The 22,540-nt window shown below is 41.7% G+C and overlaps 1 long non-coding RNA gene across 1 annotated transcript in view; it reads left to right on the top strand.

Annotated features, from left to right (window-relative positions):
* Window positions 1–22,540, top strand: part of LOC110355620 (uncharacterized) — a 39,494-nt gene that overhangs the window by 2,610 nt on the left and 14,344 nt on the right. The window contains exon 2 of the long non-coding RNA XR_002408412.2: window positions 1,937–2,096. This is a non-coding gene — a long non-coding RNA (uncharacterized LOC110355620). The remainder of the gene's footprint in view (window positions 1–1,936; window positions 2,097–22,540) is intronic.

Below are 22,540 nucleotides of genomic sequence, written 5' to 3'. Positions count from 1 at the left end.
AGACTCTGTGTGGAGCTCACATCTACCTCCTCAGCCTGGATTTAGCTTGGGGACCTGGGTGTGGGGTCCCATCATGTAGTGGAGATGAGCCTGGTTTATCCCACGTGCTGGCCATATCTTTGACTATAGGAATCTTGACTGGCTCTGTAAGATCTGGCCCATCTTTAGTAAAGACACCCTGAATTACCCTGTCTTCATGCGCTTAAAGGTTCTTCTGATAGGACTTCTTAGAGCATCATGTCCTTAAAACTTCAGTAAGTCCTACGGACATATGAGGATAGATTGCCTATAAATACATACATAATCCTGGGATTGGCAGCCTTGTGGATGCATAGACATATAAGCTAAGCTTGTTGCTGGGTGTTATGAGCAGCTCAAGAAAATTAACAGAATCACAGCAGCGGGCAGTGATCTGGTAGTCTGTAAGAGGTGGGTTTTCTGCTGCTCCTCCTCCCCACTTAGGCTTCCTCAGTGTAAAATATACATCCATTGTAATATTTTTGCTATTTTCATCAGCAGTTCAACTACATGGGTTTCAGTTGGCTTAAATTTAAAATTTTTGTTGATAACTTACATCTTGTGTAGATGTCAATTTTTTTATTATGAGATATCTACAAAAGCTTGATACTATTAAAAAGACAATGTCTGCAGAGAAAATCACCAATATAAAGTTTGCTCAGGGTATTTTAAAGAAAACATAGTTATTGCGATAACTGTTAATCCAAAACACTTCACATGTGGGAAAGCTTAGTTGAAGAAAGAACAATTGATACATATAAAGATAGGGTATCTATAAAAACAGGCATATAACTTGATCATTTGAACTCCTAATCATGAGTTTAAACAGTGATCTCTAGCTTATTTCCTTTTCCCAATATTTAATCTGCAAGTTTATGTGTATAAACTCTAGGAGAGAGACATGGTTTGAGTGTGCTGTCTTGCTTCATCTGGCTTTTTAGAAAAGCTCACACCAATGCTGTTATTTTTTTGGGATGGCTCATTTTCATATGGTGGTGGTAGTTTGTTTCTTTTTAAAGTATTTTTCTATCGTGTTTTTGTGTTTTAGAAAAGTGTCTTAAAAGTATACTGTTGGCAGGACACAGCTATCTTTTTCAGTATATTGTTAGCTTATCGAGGCTGGAACTTGCTAGATAGGCTCTGTAATATTTGCTTATATCATCCCTCTGAGCCTCTTAAATATACTGTAACTTAAAGATAACTATTAATAGTATAGTAATTCCTGTACTTGGAATTTAAATGCTGGAAGACTTGGATTTTTACCGGGTTCATGAGAAAGTTGTTAAGAATTACATGCCAGAATTACATGCTTTTTCATCATGTTTAGCTTTTATTTTAAGGGGCCTGCATTGACTCCATGCTGAGGTCTATGTGCATGCAAACCAGTGCATGGAAAGCTTTGTCCTGTATTGGCAGTCTGCAGTGGTTTCCTTGCCCCAGGATGAGAATTGTGGTGGATTTGTGGGTGCCTCACCCTGTGCAAAAGCTGCTCCTGACCTGCACATGGATGACTGTCCATTGTTTTCCAACGCTGCTTTGCCCTGAGATGCTGAAATAGAGCTGAGTGGGGGGGGGTCCTGGCACAGGACCAGGTGTTTGGCTCAGCTCTGTGGTGGAATGGAGATAAGGGGCTGGGAAGCTGCTGGATGCTCTGTGGGGAGCTGGGGATGGCTGTTGCTGATGGTAAAGTACCCTGCTGTGGTATCACTTAAGTGAAGGATTTCTAAACCTGTGTCCAGCACAAGGACAAATTAATGGATACTAACATGTAATTAGCCTTACTGAATGGATCAAAGTGTGTGTTTGTTACAATCATGTTAAAAATCCTGCAAGCCACAGCCACACTTAGCACAGTTTGAATATTTCATACCTTCCTGGTTGTAGTTTAGGCTGAGTTTTCTCATCTGCTTCCAACCAGGTCACATGAGTGTAAACAGATCAGTTTGTCTCTAAGGATACAGAAAACTGGGAGAGCCAGTTCAGTCCAAAATGCCATCTGCAGAAATGAAGATTTTCACGCTCATACTAGGCTGACAAATCCTACATTGCTTCTGTTTCCTCTCTGCTGTTTTTCTTGGGTAAGCAGAAAATTTTCTGGAAAAATGTCTAAGTTTTTTGAATGTGTTCTGATATTCATGCAATGTTGCTCAGCAGACTCTAGTTTTAATAATAAAAAATTCTCTTCTAAAGTCATGGAGGTATTCACAAGCTTGTTTACTCGAAAGTCAATGTGATTGAAGACTTAAACTTTAAGAAATGATAGCTGCAAAATAACTTTATCCCCAAAATTTCTTATTAATATTTGCCCAGAAGACTGCTGATAACCTGAGGATGACAAGTACTCATTGTTTGCACTTTTCAAGAGCTATACCTGTGTTCTGGACAGTTAGGCAGACTGCTGCCAGAGATCTGCAGCCAAAGCAAAACTGACTGTAGCTGCCACAAAAGCCACTTCTCAATCAGCCCAGCTCTGCAGTGGCTCACAGGACCACTGGTGTTGTTCATCTTTCTTGTAGTCTGGTCAAGCACCTGGCCTCAGCGATTTAGGTGCTCAGTAGATGACAGCTCAGTACAGAGACAGAGCTGGAAAATGTCAGCACTTGGAATAGACAAAGAGCCAGTTTGGGGTTAGGAAGCTGCTGGAGGCACTGTGCCTGATGATGGAGCAAGCATCAATTTCTTTGCTTTTCAGGTTTGTCTTTCAAGGAATTGTAGGGTTCGTGCTAGTTGTGAAGAAAAGCAGCAGATTGGTTCTGCCTCTTACTGGGAAAAGCACAGGAAAAGTAAATAATCATCAGTCACTATATGTAGAGGAGTGCAGCCATACTCTGGATTACAGTGGCGAAGCTCACTGAAACAATTAAACTTAATGACTGCAGATACACACCTGCTGAGTGTCCAGCCCCAGCCTTCAGGAAACAGGATCACAGCTTTGTGATATGCTGTGACTGCTACTCTATTTATCCTGAAGTAAGTAGCTTGTAATTCCTCTTCTGGATAATGTATGACTAAGATCAGTGGGACATCCAATTACTGCTTAGAGCACAGTCAAAATCATCTTCCCACTGCCTTACTTTGAACCCAGCCTCTTCCTCTGCTTCATCTAAAATGTCTGCTGCTGCATTTTGGGGCCTCTGCTAGGCAGGAACACTGGATGCATCAGAACTCTTCCGCATGCCACATCTACCCCCTTTGCTCAGCCATTAGCGACAGGATACCATCTATTTCTCTCATCCTGCTGCTGTTCCTTCCTTCAGCACTGCCTTTTATAAAAATAACATACCTCCTGACCTTTCCCAAAGAAGTCTGCAGCCTGCTGTGTTTGTCTGTAGCCAGCTCAAAGAACTCCAAAACAGCAGGATCCAAGTCCCATGCTGTGGTTTTGTTGTGTGGGGGGTTGGAGTTTTTTTCTTTTTTTCTGGACACTCGGTACAGTGAGATTTATGTACAAATCTCAGATTTATTAATGAAACAAATCTTAGCTTATTGACTGTAAAATGATAAACTTGCTTAGTGCTATCAGTAATGCCACTCAAAACCAGGAAGCCTAGATACTGCCTTTGGGTTGGTCCAAACTGTCAAAACAAACAAACAAACAGAAAGAGCTTTTAAGTTGAAAACATGACTGGCTTGTCCTCTGGTCAACAAAGTTGCTTGTATTTGAAACTAAAGGTGAAGGATATAACTTTAAATGTCTCCATGATTTTGAGGCTGGAAGTTGTGATCACTCCTGTCACTAATGAGAACACAGAGGCAGGTTGGACAGGGCATCAGAAGCTCCTTGGGGTTACCCTGTCACCTGCCCAAGTGTATCAGGGGTGAAGGTGCACCATCATAATACAGTGATATCATAACAAAAAAATGTTACGCTTTGTGTTATCATTTCCCCTTGTTACTCCTTCCATTCACCTTTTTCCCAAAGCAGCATTCTTACTGCTAGCACTGTAAGAATCATACATGCTGAATTTAGTTGTAGTGAAAAGATATGAGGGCTTGGGAACTACTTCATGTGTTTTGGAAGGCAGCCCCAGCATGCAAACCTACAGACTGGAGATCTGGGAGTGCGTCTGCTGTTGTGTCTCACCAGCTCAAACTGCTTGTTTGCTAATAGCAAAGATTTTTTTCTGGTGTAAAATGTTCAAATTTTTTTTATTCAACTGCTACAGCCAGACTGTGATATCACCATTCACGTAGTGTACTATCCTAGTTTTGTGCTTTGAAAGTCACTAAAACACTTATCTCCAAGTGAAATATCTCTTAAAATCTGTTCCTTTTTCTTCAGATAAGCCTGCTGCCATCTGTAGATTGCACAGAAGGTCATTCATTGCTCAGTTTAAGTGAGAGTGGCAGAATCTGGCATCAGGAGTGTCTTTTTACTGCATACAAAATGGAAAAGTCAGTGGATATGTTTGAAGAAATGGGCTATTAATCTTACATATGTGAGGGGGCTTGCTTCAGACTGTATTTGTGTTTCTTGGCAGTGGAGGACAAAGCGTGGGTGTCACAGTGGCTGGTGCAGAGGCTGAGGTTAAGGCTGCAGAGCTCTGTGTAGGCAATGCCATTCCAGCACAAGTTTCTGGGGGAAGAGCATGGCATCAGTCAGCTGTGTTGCAGGTGTTTGAGCCTCAACAGATTCCTGCAGATAATTAAATAATTTAGTTACAATAAGTGTTTATCTTTGTAGAAAAATGCAATACTAGGTCATGCTGCTGGTGTTTAGTTTCCATATAGGCCTCTGTAAATCTCCACAGAGTTAGCGTATTGTCAAATTTGTGTATCAAGACTGATAACATGACTGAGGACCAAAGGTAAGAAGAGTGCACACCTGCACAGCTTTCTGAAGAAGGCTGTTCCTTTTTTCCACTGGTTAAGGCCATTTAATGTGTATCAATGTTAAAGAAGAACTAAATTCAAGTGGAAAGGAATCCTGGGCCATAATCTAGTCTTGTTTGGGTCAGTGGGTATGTGGGCTAACCCAGATGATTTCAGCGAAAGACACTTAGGGTTTGACAGAACTGAGATCAAGATGTGAGCCATGAACTGTCAATCTTTGTATCATTCCTCCTGACTCAGAGCTGGTCTAGGGGGTTCTTGCTTTGATAGCACTGTATTTTACACATAGAGAACCTGTCAGCAGGCCAGACTGACCCTTTCAAACCAAGGGCAGTGCACCTCTGATGTCCCTAGCAGTGCTCTAGGGACATGCTGTGTGGTGGGACCCAGGGGACTGGACCTTCAGAATCTCCACAATCTTCCCATAGTGCAGTAATAAAACCCACCTCACGAAAGTGCCATACTGAATGCTACCATTTACTAATTTAATGACGTTTTCATATGTTAAAGCATATGACCATATATTGTTATGACCCAAGCTCTGGTGGCAGCAGCAGAAGGTGGAAGGATGTTGCATCTTCTTCTGTCTGAAGTCCAGATTATGACTAACTCCTGTGTGGGTCCTGGTATCCAATGCTGAGCTGTCCTTAATCCTAGCTGGGTACATCACAGAACTTCTTTCCAGCCCTGTGGGCTGGGAGAGGAAAGAATGTGGGCTGAGTGTAATTGGGATTAGAATTTGGCCCTCAAATGGCTTTATTAAACTGTGGGAAAGTGATAGTGTTTGTAACCAGCCAAGCGGAGAAAGTACTGAAAGGTCATCACACTAAATGCTTCTTCCATTTCAAAGCAGAGAAAGGCCTTAGTGTTGTAAATCCCATTCTCCTGGCCAAAACTGAAAACAGCATTTCAACCTCCCCCTTTAATGTTCTTTTCAGGTGCTCACAGATTACATATTATGTATATATGTAGAAAATTTTGCTGTACCATCTATAGACTTGTTTTCATTAATCCATGCAGTTATGGGCATATTGAAGTTCAGAGTTGACCCCAGCATTCCTGTGGCTGTGGATTTTCCATCTGATGTGGTTTTGAAGAATACTAGTGAATCCTTGCAGAAATCTTTTGTTTCTAACCACAGCTCATGGATATTCTAGAGGCAGAATGGCAAAATGTTTTTTTTTCTGAACTTCCTCCTCCTGCTTTCTATTAAAGATTGGTTGATCTTTCTTGGTTTACCTTTCATTTGAGTTATGGTGTTGGGACAAGTCCATTCTACGTATGTATAATCAAGTCCTTTCACTAAATTTCCTCATGGCATGTTCCAGCATGGTTTAACAATGGCCACTTCAGGCACAGCCCACATGTGGCAGTTGTGGGTAGCAAACAAGATGTTAATCATCTCCTACAGAGAGAATCACAGGACTGGAGCAGTCTCATTAAGTCTCTTGTATTCTCCCATTCTGATTTTGTCCATTTAAATTCCCCTGAAGAGGGAGTATCAGCTTTCCAGAAGAGAAGAAACATTGACTACTTACTGAGCAACAGCTGAAAGCTATCATTTTTAATCTTACCATTTCTTTTGACATTGGATGCTTACACTAGAAGATGTATTTTTCACTACAAACTATTTTTATTTTGCTTTGTAGAGTACATGAATGATTAAAGCAGGAGCTATTCCCATTTTAAAATCACTTCTTCAAGACTGTAATAATAATTGACCTCAGGTTAGTCTCCCTATAAATTATATTTGAAATCATGTAACTTGCAAACAAGCATAACCAGATTGTCCCCAAAACATATTTTCCAAGAGAGAAAGTTACCTTAGGTTTGAACAAGACATGGAGTGATAATTTGGTTCTTAAATGCTCGTGTGTTAAACTGAAATCAAATGCTTGTGTCCCATAGGGGAGAAGTATAATATTTTGCTAGTCATTAACAAGAAAACTATAATGGTTAATCTGAGGCTTTTCTAAAGCCTTTTTTGGCAATTATGCTATGGAAGGGAGCAGCTGAAATAATAATAAAACTTTATACATATTGGAAACTTTCATCTGGGAATATCAAAATAATTGATAAGCTTAGTTAAGTCTATCTTCATATTTTTCTAGGATGCTACTTTCCTGTGGCAATTGGTAAGCAAGTAATTTTATCCTTGTTTAGCAGATGGGTGAACTGGGGCACAGAAAGGGCAAACAACTTGTGCAGAGCTACTGCAGCAGATCACAGGGCTTAGCCAAGATTCACGCTCATAGGCATGGGTTTTGCTTTGCCCTCCTCATGACAGGGTTGAGTTACTTTCTCATGCTAGGGGGTTTCTTGCTGTTGAGAGTTTTTCTTCCGTCAGTGAGGAGTACCTGGATTCTCAGGATCCATCTCCAGGCACTGGTAGCTGCTTACCTCCCTCTTCATCTCATTAATTCCCAAGGGTCACTCAGCAAGTGTGCCTTAGATGCCCAAGCCACTCTCTTCCTCATGCTAGAGAACTGGGCTCCATCCTGGGCACTGTCCATCCTGAGCAAGGAGCCCAGCTGGGAGATGGAACACCCAGATGACACTTACTGGACAGGCAGAGATGCTTCTGCTGAAGCCATGAAGCATCTTCTTGTTCCTAATAAGCATCCTAAGGCACCTGGAGCATGGCAACCCTTCAGTTAGAAGTGAAGTTCCACTTCATGATACTAAGTCTGTAGCAGAGAAAAAAGGATGAAATCTCCTGGCCAATTGAATATAAGGCCACTTTATTACATCTGTGCTCTGAAAGACCCAGAAACCTACGGAGTCTGTCAGCCACTTAAGAGACATGTACCTTCAGGATCTAGGGGCTGACTCTGATCTGTGGGATCTTCAGGTGTCTTTCTTGAAACAAGCTGACCCTTTGTTCCAAACAGCTAATTTCTGTCTGAAGCTGCAAATTCATCTTCTTTAACAATAAGATATTTTCAGAGACTGTAAATCAAAAAAACTCTTCATCATTAAAGGATGAATTCCCATCGTTCCTGGCAGAGAGGTTGTAAAAGCACGAGGATACTCCCTGCACTGCCCCTAGGTCTCTGTGAATTGTCTGGGCTCCAGCTGAAGCAGAAATAATCATTGTGTGCTCTGAAGAGAGAAATCTTTTGGTTGTGCTCATTTCTGCTGCCTGAGTGAAATCTAAATCTATAACTTTATAAAAAAAATCTTTAGGCAGGTGTCAATGCATAGTCCTATGGACACTTGCTAGATTAGGAAGTTATTCAGCTTTCTGTGTGTTGGGCAGAAAGTGTTTGAGGGAACAAATAAAGGGGTGGAAAAAAAGAATTCTACATTGTAGCTCATTGTCAGTCACACAAAAGATTTACTAATTTTTCTGACAGAGGTTCCAAAGATATTTTTAAAAGTGCCCTTCTGGGATGCAGTATACAAGCCTTTAATTGTAGACAAATTAGAGATTTTTCACCCTGCACTGGTAATTTTGTTTCACTACCTCCTTTCTCCTTAAGCAATGCCCTCTTGCTGCAATTTATAGCTGAGGTTTTCAGACAAGAGGCATATTTTAAAGAGAAGCGTGCAAAGCTCCAGAAACCTAAAGGAGAGTGGGAATGGTTCTGGGACACCAGCACCTTTGCAGGATCAATGAGCTGATTGTTCAAGCAAGGGGGCACTCAAAGCAAGCACTTGCCTCTGAAAATTTGGGTTTAAGCAATGTACCTCAGTTATAAGAGCTCTCAAAGCAGGAAATACCTTTTGTTTAGCAAGAGCGTGCCACACTGCTAATTAAAAATTCTGAAATCCCACTACTCCATCAAAGAAAAGGCAAATAATGTGTCTGAATAAATTGTACTTAGGTACACTCAGGACTTTTTTTTTTTTTTACTCTTATATTTATTTTGCTAGTGATTCTGCCCTATTGACATGACTAGATGTGTAGATCTCAATGTTGTTAATGGGCTGCAAAATGCTGAAAATAGCAGGGGCTAAGCAGATCTACTGGCAATTCTGTTCGTTAATGAACTTCAAATACGCCCAAAGCAAACGCATGAACAGAAGTCTTAAAATGAGATCTGTTGAAGGGATTCCAGTCCAGGACATCTTATTAGCCTCCACGTAATTGATTGCACTTCAGTTTTGCAGATGATTTGATTTGTAACTGCTCAAAACTGCTCAAAAAAACAGCCTGTGTATCTCAGCCACCTGGTTGAAATACTTCGTGAAAGTAGATGATCAAAAGCAGGTCAGATCCCTTGTGCTGTCTTGCTCAAACATGTTCAAAATCAGAATAATTCTTAGTGTTTGGTCAACTTTATTAATGCTTTCTTTGTCTTGGTTTCTTGAGTCTCTGTAGAGAACATGATAATACGTGATGTTTTATGAATTTAAGGACATTTTATTTAGCTGCCTGTCTAGACACATGCACAAATTAATTGCTAAGTTACTTCAAGGTGTGTGTAAGACATTGACAAACCATCATATTTAAGAAGTCCTTTTATTGGTTTGAAGAATATTAATAAGGTATAAAACTGAGACGTTGGGTTTAAGTTAGTAAAGGGAAAATACTCATACAAAATGAATGATGCAGAGCCTTGCCTTCCAGTAGCTGAGACAAGAGTTTTGGTCTGACGGTTCGCATGTGCAGGAGATGTTTGCAGTAAGAATATTGTCATAGTTTGTCTTGTCTTCAGTGGTTCATTATGACAGTGAAGGACAAAAGTGTCATCTTTGGTCTATTTACTAAATTTCATTTTTTTTTTTTTTTTAAGGAGCATTCAGCCAATTTACAAATAACTTTGTTGTTGATCACAACTTTACAACCTTCCTGAGTGCAGAAGTTCTCTCCAGTACATGTGGAAACGTACCTTCAATATGTACCTTTAGTGGTCTTAAGAAGAAGCTGATAAAAACCAACTATTTTTAAATAAGCAATGTCACTTTAAATCAGAAGGCTTTCATATGTCTTTGATTCTGTTACCATTAATTGTTTTCCCTTGAAATCTGCTATAATTTATGGGAAAACATTAGTCTGTTGTAGAAGGACACGAAACTGGGATTTTGTAATCCTTCTGAGCACAATTAAAATTATTTCCCACAATTGTTATTTACTTTAGGACCATAAAGTGTCCTTACTATCATTGTGTCCCATATACATACCAATTGTGTGTAATAACTTGGCTGGTTGACAATCAATGCCTTTTATAGTATTTTGTTTGTTTGTTTAGCTGTAGTCTCACCTTTCACATGGCCAATATGTCTCAATCGTATTTTTGACCAATGCGTATTTCTGTTCATATGTATACCTGTTGGGCTTGGTTTTGGTTTGAAGATCTTTGAATGTGTGGTAAAAGTAACTACTTTCACTGTTTCCTTTAACTGAAACATTTTAAAAGTTTATGGTACTTCAGAAGTAGCTAACATTTGGTTTCTGTTTGGGATGAAGTTCTGAGCCAATTCATTTTTTCTCTCTCCCCTCCCTCATCCCCCAACCTGCCTGCCTAATATCTGAGCAATTTAACTGTGTGATTAATAAAAATAAAGATCACTCAAGCTTTCAATCTCTATAAGATGGATGATACTCCAAATATAATGTCAGTGAAGAGCCTTGCTCTTCACGGGGTTTTTTTGTTTGTTTTGTGTGTGTTTTCGTTTGGTTTGGGGGTTTCTTTGGTTGTTCTGTTTTTCTGAGGATGCTGGATGATCTATACGAGAGGGAGTAGTGAGATTAACACTATGTTCCCTGCGAGGTTCTGGTGTGACGATAATATTATTTTTAGGGTATCGTTATTGATATTGGCTAGCATTACTCAGAGCCTTTAGTTAAAAGGAAGAAGATAATATAAAGACATCGTTACGATATGCCTGTATGTGATAAGCATGAGAAATACGGAAGAAGATTAAAGACCTAGTATCTTGGCCTCAGAGAAAAGGGTCTTTGTCCTGTTAAAAATAAAGTTGACCAGATGTGCTCATTTAGGCATGGCAGCCCTCATTTTCTCATTGAACCCATCCCTGGTTAGGCTTTTAAAATCAAAACCTTAATTTTGTCTTTTTGTCTTTGCTTGTTGCATTGCTCTGTGACCAAGGTTTATGCCTTTTTTCTGCACATGAATAGCCAAAACAAGTTGGCAATTAAATATGTGCATGAATTCCTTACTGAATCAGGGCATTAAGTGACACAGTTTGTCCCTTGCTGACCTGTTTCTTCACGTGAACTTCTTCATAGTTGTGTTGCAGGGAGGTAGGCTAACAAAAAAAACCACAAACCAAACCAAAAAACCCATAAACAACAACAACAAAAAAACAACCAAACAAAACCAGCTGTAGGTGCAATTGTCATAATGATAATTACTCAATCTGCACATTTATTGCTAAGTGCCTAAAGATTAAAAATTAAAAAAATATTCAGTTATGTAAAATATTAACATGGCCACCTGCCCTGCAGCACATACCCACCAGGACTGCATATGCTTGTCGCTGTTTGATGACGGACTTTGTCAGCAGCAACAGCATCTGGCAGGGAGGATTCTGCATTTACAAAATAAAGGTTCATGCGGTTAACCGAGCTCTTCTGCTTCAGGTCAGACACAGCTTGTGGGAGCATTTTCTCATTAGATTTTACAGTTTAAAATGGACTGAACACATCAGCCTACAGGACTGCTGAAAGGTTAAATTTGAAAGTGGGATTTTAACAGGAATATTTGCATACAGCTCTGTGCTTTGGAATGAAGAATTATTTTCCATTCACTTGGGCTGTGTAGGTTCTTAGTTTAAAGCAAGGAGTAGAAAAGGCAAAGCTCTAAGAATGACATGTCAGAACATCAAGAAGCTTCTGGACATATCCTAAAAGAAAACTTTCAGTTATGTACTCCATCATCGTGACTGACTCAGTGAATTTCCATACCTTTCTGCATTTTTGCAGCGGAACCACAGCTCTAGGGGGATACATATTATTAATTTACATGTTGTTTCCCTGTTTGTTTTATGCAACTGTTGTCTGCCTTGGAATTTTCTTCAGGGGGGAAGTCAGTCTGTCTTTCAATTGTGTTTTTCCATAGGGTATAACTATTCTTTCTTGTATGTCTGGAAACATCACTGGCTTTTGCTGGGAGAGTGTAATGGAAGAAGAGTAGTTTGGGTTTTATGAGTGTTTAAAAAATAATTTGATTACTGTTAAGTGGAAACACTTTTAATGCTTTCCCATCCTAGATGGGAGTTATCAGTGCTGACAGAAAGCCTCAGGGGGTGGAGAAAGTAATAAGTAGTGTTCCAAAGGGAAGGATTATCTATGTATCCAAGCATCTAGCAGTTCAGATACTAATAGTTTATCTTCAAATCAATAGGAAAAGCCACATGGCAACATTATACTACCTGCTGAAATCCTATTCAATTCTTTAGGATTATGCCCCAGGATTCTGGAGAGGAGAGGCAGAGAGAAGGCTTTGTATAAAATCCTTCAGTGGTATTTTGCATCCATCATCCCCAAATGATGGTGGAGGAGCCAGTGGTGGTCTGGGATGCCATGGATCGTGCTGATTCCTGTGAATCAGCACTAAAAAGGCTCCATTGATGCACTTCATGCTCTGTCCCATCCCCTGGGTTGTGGCGCAGTGCCACAGCCTTTTCTCTGGTGCATCCTTTGATGCATGGCAGGTTTCTTGGTGGTCTGTGCCCCAGGATGCATGTGATAGTTTGCAAGGGCAAAAAAAGCATGTGTAGAGCCACCGCATGCCTATATCCAGTAATTGGCCTGACTTTGGACTCTTGTATTCTTAGAAAATCGGGTGAGTAAAGATGAATGATATTTTCACTGGTCATTAAAGTACAGCAAAAACCTCCTGGGGGTCAGATGAAGATTTCCTGGCCTCTGCTGCCTAATGACCCTTTTCCTGGAGAGTGTCAAGCTGAATTTGTAGTTGTGTCTCTTTGTTTAAACATTTGCTTTCAATTTATTACTTAAGGGACCGAGCCTCAAACTGGAGATGGGTCATTATTTGCCTTTCTTAATGGTAAACTGAACTGTGCACACAAACATGTCAGAAACAGTTGAGGATAAAATGCTTTCTAGTCCTCTGGCAGCCCACCACTTTATGTTGGTGTCACTTGATTAACATAAACTGTCAGTGATCATGGCAATTAGAAAAGTGCAATTTCATTACCTGGAAACTGAGCAAGACAGTTGTTATGCTTTGTTATGGGAGCAGGATGGAGAAATGTTAGTTCTGGGACTATGATGCCCAGTGTTGGGTGTTAAGTGCAAAAGAGAGCCTGTCTCCATCTCCCTATACTTGGAGCAGAGGGGCTCTGGCCTCTTTGGCCACAGACCACTTTCAGGCAACCAGTAGGCATCATCCACAAATGTCTGGTCAGGGCTCCTTAGAGCCTGTACTGACCCAAGTCATAATCCAGCTCATTATTAGGCACAAGTAAATAAACCATGTCCTCTGGAGATGCAGCCATCCTGTTTCAAGGTCCTGGTAGGCTTTCTTAGTACTAGGGGTATTAATAGGCAATTACATAAATCTATCCAATAGTTTTTCCTCTTTGTGGAATCTGTATTTTTCATTAACTTTTGTTGGCTGCAGAATATTCTAAATAACTAGTAGTGGATTAAGCCCACAAAAATAGGTATGATATTCTTGGTTTACAATTTAAGTAGACTAATGTACTCCAGGTAATCCTTTTCATTTTTCTTCATCACTTGGTGAAAGGAGACACATTTATCTGCTTCAAGGAGATCACATGGCAAAAAAGCATACAAACAGGTTAACAGCATGTGGATCAGGAGTGAAGGACCTTAATAAACCTCCTATATTGTAGGTAACAGACTGCATATATTAATGTGTTCGTTCAGCATTTTCCAGCAGTTATGGGTTTTTTGGCTAACACAGAATCACAGAATGTTAGGGATTGGAAGGGACCTCAAAAGATCGTCCAGACCAATCCCCCTGCCAGAGCAGGAACACCTAGATGAGGTTACACAGGAAGATGTCCAGGAGAGTTTTGAATATCTCCAGAGAAGGAGACTCCACAACCTCCCTGGGCAGCCTGTTCCAGTGCTCTGTCACCCTCACTGAAGAAGTTTCTTCTCGTATTTAAGTGGAACCTCCTGTGTTCCAGTTTGCGCCCATTGTCCCTTGTCCTATCACTGGTTGTCACCGAGAAGAGCCTGGCTCCATCCTCATGACACCCTTAATATAGTTGTAAATGTTAATAAGGTCACCCCTCAGTCTCCTCTTCTCCAAGCTAGAGCCCCAGCTCCCTCAGCCTTTCCTCATAAGGGAGATGCTCCACTCCACATGATCTCCTTTGTTGTACAAGGGATTGTAATAGAGATCAAGACTAAGCGATGCCAGCAGAGCTTTATTCAGTGCTAAGAGGTTGGTTCTGATGTGTAACTATCTCCCTGAAGTGAGCCTTCATGCATACCTAAGTCACAACTACCACACCCCCACACCCTTTAAAAGTAATTTTACTCCTTGAATATATGTAAGAGTGATACCATTCTGCAATCAGAAATGTTTTCTTCAGACTCCTTATACTTACCTGTTTGCTTCCTTATAACATCCTGGCTACACAGGAAGAGTATCCATTGCAATTTATTCTTTTTGACCTTTTGTGAATCTAAATTAAACTGCTTTTTGGAAAGAAACCAGAGGGTCTCCTCTCTCCTCCCTTTAAACAATTGTGACCTTATGGTTGTTTCTTATGGAGACAGCAGAAGCTTCTCTTCAATTCAGTGAAGGGGAAGCAGAAGGGGTAAAAGGGTAAAGTTTTCCTATGCTGATCTCGCTATTTTTCTAAGTATTCAGGTATTCTTTAAAGGATACTGGATTTTTCAGACCTTTTCTTTTATTGACCGAACTGCATTGCCTGTCATGCCCCATGCACTCAACTTTTTATTGCTTTAACTGGGTACCTGGTTTGCCCCCCAACCTCTGCACATAGGTCCAGTGTTCTGGAGCCCTGACATGGCTGCTACTCTTCCCTCTAATGTGTAGCCAGAAGGGATGAGCAGTTGTGCAGAGGTTAGACTGAACAGATGAAATCAGGGACTGCAACCCCCTTGGACAAATACAAGCTCTGGTGGGCAATGACCATGAAGTTCTTGGTCTTAACCATGTGCGTCTGTGTATCCAAGTTGGAGGCTTCAGATTGTGCAAAGTACTTTAAAAATCACTCTTTAAAATGTGTAAGTAATGGACCATCCTGTACATTGTTGGGAAAAACAATGCTCTTGGAGGAGATCAGAAAAGGTTTCTTTCTGACAATTATTTTTAACAGTGTGATACAATTTAGCTGAAAGTTGGGGAACAGCCGTGGGCAAGGGGAGAAACATCCCTCCCTTTGGTTAACCTTGCCCAGGAAATGTGAATCACTGAACTAAATAAAGTTTGTAAAAGACGCTTTGAAAATACTATGCTACGCCCTATAATTCAGGCAAGAATGAAGGAGGAGGGAAAAGAAAACATCAAAAGTCCCTGTTTCTTTTTATATTGCTTCCTGGTATATTTCTGTTTCTTTTTTCTCCCCCCTCATCCTTCTCCAAAAGCCCCAAAAACTAAAACCCACCCTTCTTTCTGGTTTTGTTTTGTCTTCTTGTTTTTCTCTCTTTTTTTTTTTTTTTTTTTTTTAAATACTTTTCATTTTGTGAAACTGGTACCATAACCTTAACAACAACCTTGTTGTCTACAGACAACAACAATGATGAGAAGTGCCAAGGGGAGAAGGGAGTCCTGTTGGGATCAGACGACAACAAAGACAATTTTTTAACGTTTTTATTAGGACCTCATGATGTACACATGAAAAATTAATTTCAGAACATGAACTGCTCTTCAGATGGCGCCGTTTAAATCTGGAGGATGTTAACATTCCTGCTGCATGACAAAGGTCTGCCACCCCCTGTGTTGATACTCATCCTGCTCAAAGGGGCAATAACATCTAAGGATGAACAAAGGCTGTGGCACCAAATCCTGCTCGAAGGCTACTTTCACAGATTTATCTTGGGATTTTCTAGCATTCCTTGTCAGGGCCAGTTTGCCCTTGAGGGCCAGGCTGCATGGCTCTAGCTCTTTGCAGGGCTCCAGCTGTTTCATCATTTGCACACATTTGGATATATGCTTTGGCAGAGAGGATAACTGGTGGTAGAGGAGGAAAGGCAGCAGGAAAGTGCCTGCCACAACAGTATGGAAATAACGGTTCCACTGCTGTTTTAACAACCGTTGCTGTAGTCAGATGACATCATGAGGAAGTACTGTAACATGTTTGTAGGGACAAATCCACCTGTGGGTCCCCCCATGCTGGGGTGAGTGGAGCACCAGGAGGTAGCAGTAGGATGTGGTGGCTGGGTGACAGCAGGCAGTGGGAGCCTCTGGGCTGGCAGCGCAGCAGTGAGCTCCCACAGCCCTCAGGGCAGCAGGGTGTGAAGCCCATCCCTGCAGCATCTGCCCAGTATTTGGTCTCACCTGTTTAATAGAAGTTTAGCAGGAGGAGCATGTGTGACTCACTTGAAAGAATCTCCCCTGGAAAATGCCTGAATCTGCCCTACTCTCTTAACAGCAAAGAAAGCTGCAATGGAACTGAGGAGTCTTATTTTCCTGTACTTTCTTAAAAGCCCATCCTGCTGTGGGGACCACTGCTCCTCTGCCCTTTCCCTACACCTGACACACACCCTGCAGGCAGCTTGGAGGACTGGGACCCCAGGGTAAGCAGCCATCTGGGCTTTGCGGGGAGGTGGCAGCTCTCATGCTGCTGGAGAAGCATTGGGAGATTAGAACAAGGCCGTGAAACCGGCTTGTCATCTGCTTTTCCATTTCTGCTTTGCTGCTTAACCCCTTGCCCCTCCTCATAAAAACAAACACATGCAGCCTGACTTCCAGGTGCTTTTGCTGGTTAAATGCCCATTGCAGCAGATGCGGCCAGGGGAGGGCTGGGGTTGTCTGCAGACCGGGAAGGAAAAGAGGGTTTTCTCCCCAGGCCGCCAAGCTCTGCAGCCACTATTTAGCCCAGGGGCTCGACCAGCACACATGTGGCTCAGGAGCTCCCTGTGGAGCAGTAATGACCTTTGGATCTGTAGCTCCACTGTCCCCAGTCCTGGTGCTTTCCCATCTGGTTCCCGCTATTCCCGTAAATCCCTGCTGGGCTGTTTAATAGCAAGCGGGGAGTTTCAATGAAGCTGAGGTCACTTTGACTCGCTTCTAAACTGGAACCAGACTGAGCTGAGGGCAATGTTTGTACTGGGGGGAGCAATGACAAAGTGTCCTACGACTCCTCATCAGATGTTGATCACGAGCCCACAGCCTGAGCTCAAGGTTTGCTTTGTGTGAGGGTCAGTCTCTGGAGCACTTTTATGAACATGCCACTGATTGAATTGGCTTTTCTTTAGACATGGGTTTTATGCCAAAATCCTTTTTAATTTTTTTTTTCTCTTTCATGCGTGTTTGTATGTACATACCTCTAATTGCCTGTTGTGCCCAGCCTTTGAATTACCCCGTCCCTGTGAGGACTGTGCACAAGTACCCAGTAACCCAGCATGAGCAAAGAAATTTCTGTATATCTTTAAGGTCAGCGAAAGCTGGAGACAGATGATTTCTGACAACTGCTTGGCTTGCAGATCTGTCAGTAGCACCAAGGCTCTGTGGTCAGTTAACTACTACTGAAATAACCCCCCAGCCTGGCCGTGCTTCCCTTTGGGGCTCTGGCTTCATTGTGCTGTCTCTGAGCAGAGCCTTATGCTGGGACACTGCTGCCCAGCAGGGCTGTGCTCTTGGTTTGAGGACAGAGGACTTGAAGCTGCTCTTTCATGCAAAGCTTGAGTGCCCTGCAGAAGTGATTATGCTCTCCCCATACCCTCCCCCCACCATGCTTTTTTTTTTTTTTTTTTTTCCTCATTTCCTCCTATGAAAGAAACAGGGGAGATTTTGTGGGAGAACAGTGTTTGCTGATCTTGTTCAAAGCACAATGAAAAATGACAGCCGGAGAAGCATGACAAGGCATGTGAACTTGAGCTAATGGAAACCTATGTGTCAGCTGAGTGTTTAATCAGGCCTGTCATTGTCAACAGGACACCCCTTTACGAGACAGGTATTGTTTGTAGGAACAAGTGCACCATGAAGGGGAATGTAGCTTTGAATTCTATGAATTTGCCTCTTTAAAACAGATTAAAAAAAAATCCTTAGCCCATCCTTACATTACATAATGGTAGTACATAAATACCTGCTTATATGTCTGTATATTTTGGGTTTAATCAGTCTACCAACTAAAAAATGAACTTCCCTCTTAATTGCATTCTTCTCATTGCTACTGTTGAACACATTTACTGTCCCAAGTGTGTATATCCCTTTTGTCACCTTGAACTTTAATCCTACTTCAGTCAGTGATATCAAAAGATAGATAGATTAAAAAAAAAAAAAAAAGAAACAATCAGTGGTGTCCCAATGTTTTTTATCTGCAGAATAAAAGCAAAGACAGTTTGTTAAGCAGACTGTCACACTTACTCTTCTGGCTTTTCAACAAACTGTCTCTCAGCTAAGCGAAAAAATAGTGAGTGTTCATTTTGAATACAATTCACCGATTTGCCGCTTTAGACAAAATCCATACAAACTCTTAAACACAGCAAAAACAAAGCGCTAAATCTTGTTTTGAGACTGCATTGGGATGCACTGTATCCATTCTGTAGAAGAGAGAAATATTCAAGTAGATTTGCTGATCTTTGAATGAATTTATGACATAAGTCTTTTTGCCCTTCAAAACAAAAGAAACCACATCCTACAGCTGTAGAGTTCTGCTGACCTCGTGGACCTCTACGGATACTGGTAAACTGGATACTAGTGGATTGAGACTTGAGAGCTCAGTGAATCTGAAATAGGAGCAGATACTTAATATGGGTAACATGCTTCATCCACATTAGGCAATTCAAAATAGCATTCAGGGTTTGGCTATTGGATCTCCTGAGCTGCATCATGAAGAAATGAGTGTGTGATGGGATGCAGTGGAAGTTTGGGAATGCTCTGTTTATGATTCTGCTCTGGCTTCCTGAGATAGATACTTGATTTCATCATGCCTTGGTTTCTTCTACTTTAAAAAAAAAAAACCACACTCAACCATACCTCCCTCAAAAAGATACTGTGAAAATTAATCACCTGTAAAATACTTAGAGATCTTTTGGAGAGAAGATTTCTTCAGAAATGTATATCTGTGCAAGGAAGCACATATTAGTTTAAATAAGTATTGCCATGGTAAGGCTCCCTACCCAGTCTGGGTGGAGCTGATGTGGGGACAGGTCTAGATGTGTCTGGGGTATGCTGGCTCACCAGCCAGACCCTCCCCAACATTACTTAATTCCCAAAGCTGCAGTAGAAGCTGTGGGAAGGCAGTCCTGCAGTCTGTTGTTGGAGATAAAAGTTTTAATCTTTTCTGTTTTCCTTGACACTCATGCTGGATGGACACATGAGAAATGTCCTCAAGTCATTTATGCATGTGGGATTTTTGTGCAGCCTTGGGAGACCCTGCTTACCAGGCTCTGTTTTCTAGTTCACCAGAAACAACACCAAATTAGTGAGCCTCTTGGGAGTATAACTCACTGCTATTTGGAAAAATGTCTGCTTCTGGTCTTAAGTTCCTCTGTAGAAAAGCTTTCTGGGTTGCCTGTGGAAGTCTTTGTGAAGCAATCTAAGAGGTAAAATGTAAGAAGCTGCTCCTGGAAATAAGTGGAAATGGAAAGAAATTATATATTTGAGTAGATCAGGGACAGCATGTGCAAAGCAATTTAAACCAGAGCAACAGCAAGCAGTGGATGGAGGAAGAGTTGCTCTCAAGTGTTTCTATTTTTCTTTATCAACTGAAGAAGTGAGCGAACTGCTGGCATTGTGTTGGAGAAGCGTACGACCAGACCTCTGGAGACAGTGACAAACCCTCAGATGCAGCTTACAGAGTTTGGATTCTGGTGTTGGTAGCATCTGTGCTTAAATGTTGTGCCTGCTAGCAAAGTGTTTGACGAAGTTTCTTGGCCAGTGGAGGCAGTGATTAATTGTTTTATACATTGTTTACTCTGGACAGAAACTAACCCCTTGTTAGAACCACACACAAAAATGGTTTTGGCAAAGAGTCTGGACTCAAAGAATACAACCTGGAAACACTGTACCTTAGGCCACCTTGTTTTCTTTTGCTTTAGTTACGAGGTATTTAGAATTTTTATAATGAAATGTGTTACAGAGATCCCTTGCTGTCCATGACTCGGAGCTCTGGGTCTGCAAGCAGCACAAATCTATCAGCATCACTCCCTGCCCAAGCCAGCCAGCCTGCCCTGACACAGGGTGCGCTGCTAGGGTGCACTGTCCCTTGCCTGTGGCTCCAAGGGCTCTATGTCTCCACATAGCCCAGCAATGGGCCAGTCTAGAAGGGTAGGACAGTAACAAAGCCCATCACTACTGAGATCCCAGTTTTATTAAGAAACTTTGACATTCACAGGCTAAAAGCAGATATGCATTTCTAAAGGTGCTTCTGCTATGAAGTTAAATTTGTATTGGTTACCGTCCAGGAGATAAATGATGTAATCAGTGTACAGCAAGTCATTTGTCTCTAGAAGGGTTAAGGCAAAGAAAATGGTGAGTCATTAAGAAGTAATTCCCTTATTTGAAGCACACACGAAATAGGAATTTGGATGGCAAAGGAACAAAGCTTCATTCTTTCATATGCATTTGCTGAGCGCCTTGGTATCTTAGATAAAGAACAAGCATCTACTAGCGGATTAACATTATGAAAAAGTCAGGATTAAAAAAAATAATTCTCAGTGAGGCTGTGTAATTGAAGCTCTAAAGCAGTTCAAAAGCTTAGGCCAGTAAGCTCCTGGCCACCAGCTAATTCATGTGTTTTATGACAAGAAGGCAGAATGCTAATCATCAGGGCAGCATATGGAGGGGGAGAACCAGGGCCACATGGATATTCAGTGACAACCATCTGAACTTCAGAAGCAGCACAGAGGGCTATTAACGTACTCCTTTGCCCTGTCTGAGAGTGCTGACCTCACTTCTAATCCTGCCCCTCCAGGGTACTTAATTTCCAGTGCTGCTCAACCCAGTCAGGCCTGCTTAACAATTTCTTTTCTGAGTTAGTCTCTTTGAAGAGGCCCTATTTTCTGTTCAGTGACATGAAAGAGATACTGATGTTGATTATCAAAGGCATGTGCTCCAAACCACCAAGTGTCTAATGCCCAAGGGAGGTAATATTATCTCTGACTTCAACATTTACATCCTCCCGCCACGAAAGATGTGGTGGTTAACTAGCACATCTTTTTTTCTTTCGTACTAATTTTACGTGAGCTATTAATCAGAGGGGAAAATTAACTAATTCTACAGCTTGTAGGTCATGGTAGGGCAGCACTCTCATCTAGATGAAAAGGACTGTGGACTGGTGCAAAGTCAGCTGTGCTATACCTTGCAGTACGACAGGTTTATGTATGGTCTTTTCACTATATCGAACTGAGGAAGTTTCACTGTGTTTTCTCAAAGTCTGTCCGGGGACTGCAAACCTTAGCCCAACTGCACAGCTGGTTACCCCTACTCACTCCTGCCTCTGGGAGGAGTCTGGTCCACTGACCAGCTGCCAGGGCAAAGATCAACCAACATCTGCCCGTTCACTGTGAAAGGAAAAAAAGCTCTCCTGAAGGAGAAGCTCTTGAGCATTCACTTTTTGATGATGAGAGAAGGCCTGTTTACCAAGCAATCATCACTGCCTGATCGTTTAAACCAGAAATGCTTGAAATGACACTGTGGGCAGGTGGCTCTTAGGGGTAAAAAATAGGGAAGCAATTGTTATCTTAAATGAAAGTATTGCTCAGAGTTTCTTTCTGTAAGGATTCCCTACTCACCAACCAAGGAAATTAATCTGATTCAGGGTTGCAGGGGGAGTTGTGGCACAGCTTAATTGCATGAAGCAGTGGCAATTGACATAATTGCTGAAACTCATCTCCTGGAGCCAGGATGATTGTTTATGTGCAACACCTGGTTCCCTCTGATGCAGCGAAGCAAGTGTTGTCCCAACATATGAGCTTTGCTGTGCAAGATCAACTACACTGGGCATGCACAGTATATATTGTGCTTCCTACTGTAAATTCTGCAGTCTAGATTAAAGGGCTCAAGAGGTCTCCTCCAGCTTTGTGTCAATTAAGCTTACACAAAAGGCGAGTAAGGGAGTGGAGCATTTCCCTTACGAGGAAAGGCTGAGGGAGCTGGGTCTCTTTACCTTGCAGGAGACTGAGGGGTGGGTGACCTTATTAATGTTTACAACTATATTAAGGGTGAGTGTCATGAGGATGGAGCCAGGCTCTTCTTGGTGATAGAATGATAGGGCAAGGGCCAATGGGTGCAAAGTGGAACACAGGAGGTTCCACTTAAATATGAGAAGAAACTTCTTCACAGTGAGGGTGACAGAGCACTGGAACAGGCTGCCCAGGGAGGTTGTGGAGTCTCCTCTGGAGACATTCAAAACCTGCCTGGATACATTCCTGTGTAACCTCATCTAGGTGTTCCTGCTCTAGCAGGGGTATTGGACTAAGTGATCTTTTGAGGTCCCTTCCAATCCCTAACATTCTGTGAAAGGAGGGAGTTCCTTGAGATGGGAATTGACTCCTAACCTCTTCACCTTCTGCTTCTCTGCAGGACTCTTTTTTTCCTTTCACTCTTAATGAATGCTCTGACTTTCAAGTTGACACTAGCGGGAT

The sequence above is a fragment of the Columba livia genome, chromosome 2, assembly GCF_036013475.1.
Source record: "Columba livia isolate bColLiv1 breed racing homer chromosome 2, bColLiv1.pat.W.v2, whole genome shotgun sequence".
Lineage (NCBI taxonomy): Eukaryota > Metazoa > Chordata > Aves > Columbiformes > Columbidae > Columba > Columba livia.
The sequence above is the reverse complement of the archived record's forward strand: the minus strand, read 5'-3'. Positions and strand labels throughout refer to the sequence as shown.